This window comes from Pezoporus wallicus, unplaced genomic scaffold (genome assembly GCF_028554395.1).
Source record: "Pezoporus wallicus isolate ANWC-B61680 ecotype Strahan unplaced genomic scaffold, APGP_CSIRO_Pwel_v1 contig_13137, whole genome shotgun sequence".
NCBI lineage: Eukaryota > Metazoa > Chordata > Aves > Psittaciformes > Psittacidae > Pezoporus > Pezoporus wallicus.
In genome coordinates, this window is record NW_026636790.1 from 1 (window position 1) to 2,454 (window position 2,454).

Consider the following 2,454-nt stretch of genomic DNA (forward strand, 5'->3'; position numbering starts at 1 on the left):
CCTTCATCCCTCCCAAGCGAGCATCCTCCAAACCTGCATCCCTCCCAACCCAGCATCTTCCCCTCTCTAAACCCACACCCTCCATTATCCATCCATGTGGTGCCCCTCGGAGCAGCCAGGGCTCAGGGGGTGCTGTTGATGCACCCTCCCTGCGCTCAGCTCCAGCACTGAATCAATAATCTCAGTCACAGATCTGCTTGGATGCGATTTGGGGAGGGGAAGAAGAAGAAAAAAAAGCAGCAAAGCAACAAAACAACAACCCAGCCCTTTCCTTCCTCCTCCTCCTCCTCCTCCTCCTCCTCCTCCCCTGGGAAGTGACAGCAGCATAAATAGCAGCCTGCACAGCACAGGGCCAGATGCAAAGCGAGCGGCACCCGTGGCACCATGGCAGAGCCTTCGCTGCCCCTCTCCTTCCTCTGCCTCCCTCGCCTTGTCCTCCGCCTGCTACATCCAGAACTGCCCCCGAGGTGTAAACGGGCGCTGAGCGACACAGCCCTGCGGCAGGTATGGGGTGGGATGGGGTATGGGATGGGGGTTTGGGCAGCACAGGGAAGCTCTGTGGGATGCTGAGTGTCTCCCATGGGCACCCCTGATGCTATGCTCCCCAGTGCACCCGCTGTTTGGGAGGGGGACATGCCCAGGCACGCCAGTGGAGGATGAGCACCTTGGTGCTGCTGTCACCATGCTGATGATCTATAGAGCAGGGACAGAGTAGGCAGGGACAGGATACATCTATAGAGCAGGGACAGGATAGATCCATGGAGCAGGGACAGGATAGATCCATGGATAGATCCATGGAGCAGGGACAGGATACATCCATGGAGCAGGGACAGATCCATGGAGCAGGGACAGGATAGATCCATGGAGCAGGGACAGATAGATCCATGGAGCAGGGACAGGATAGATCCATGGAGATACATCCATGGAGCAGGGACAGGATAGATCCATGGAGCAGGGACAGGATACATCCATGGAGAGGGGACAGGATCCATAGATCCATCCATGGAGCAGGGACAGGATACATCCATGGAGAGGGGACAGGATACATCCATGGAGAGGGGACAGGATACATCCATGGAGCAGGACAGGATACATCCATGGAGAGGGGACAGGATAGATCCATGGAGCAGGGACAGGATACATCCATGGAGCAGGGACAGGATACATCCATGGAGCAGGGACAGGATAGATCCATGGAGAGGGGACAGGATACATCCATGGAGCAGGGACAGGATACATCCATGGAGCAGGGACAGGATACATCCATAGAGCAGGGACAGGATACATCCATGGAGCAGGGACAGGATAGATCCATGGAGAGGGGACAGGATACATCCATGGAGCAGGGACAGGATAGATCCATGGAGAGGGGACAGGATAGATCCCTGCCCACGGCAGGAGGGTTGGAACTGGATGACCTTAAGGTCCTTTCCAACCCAAAACATTCTGTGATTCTATGATTCGATGGAGCAGGGACAGGGAGCATGGTGGGGGGCAACGTGAAGTGCCTAAAGAGGGACTGGTGCCGCAGCGTGAAGACGCGCTGCTGGTGATGGGGACAGAACAGGTCACCCTGTGTGAGGGTGGCACCTCCAAGGGCTGGCAAAGCAACAGCAGTGCAAGAAGGGTGGGAAAGATGGGGAATAAGGGCATGGTGGGCCAAGGGGAATGGCTTGAACCTGCCCGAGGGCAGACTGAGATGAGCTTCCCCAGGGCAGAAGCTTTCCCCTGGGAGGGTGCTGAGGCGCTGGCACAGGGTGCCCAGAGAAGCTGTGGCTGCCCCATCCCTGGCAGTGTTCAAGGCCAGGTTGGACACAGGGGCTTGGAGCAAGCTGCTCCAGTGGAAGGGGTCCCTGCCCGTGGCAGGGGTTGGAGCTGGGTGGGATTTCAGCTCCCTTCCAACCCAAACCGTGCCGCGATTCGGTGCTGATGGAAGCATCTCCCCTTCCCCAGTGCCCGCCCTGCGGCCCCGGCAACAGAGGCACCTGCTTCGGGCCCGGCATCTGCTGCGCCTCGGAGCTCGGCTGTTACCTGGGCACGGCCGAGACCGCGGCGCTGCGCTGAGGAGGATTCCGTTCCCCCCCGTGCCGGGCGGGCGGGCAGCTCCCGCGGCAACGGCGGCCGCCGCGCAGCGCCGGCATCTGCTGCAGCCCCGGTGAGGAGGGATGAGGGCAACGGGCAGCGGGAGGGAGGCGTTGGGACCACGGGAAGGAAGTTGCGCATCGGGAGGGTGCTGAGGCGCTGGTGCCCAGAGAAGCTGTGGCTGCCCCATCCCTGGCAGTGTTCAAGGCCAGGTTGGACACAGGGGCTTGGAGCAAGCTGCTCCAGTGGAAGGGGTCCCTGCGCGTTGAACTGGACGAGCTTTAAAGCTCCCTTTCAACCCAAACCATTGTATATGGCTCAAAGCTCCTTCCCGAGCCACCACAACGGGATGTTTCCCATCCAGGGTATTCT

At 59.6% G+C, this 2,454-nt stretch overlaps 1 pseudogene; it reads left to right on the forward strand.

The window, feature by feature from the left end:
* Positions 1-384: 384 nt before the first annotated feature.
* LOC130595175 (vasotocin-neurophysin VT-like) lies at positions 385-2,230 on the forward strand (annotated as a pseudogene).
* The last annotated feature ends 224 nt before the right edge of the window (positions 2,231-2,454 follow it).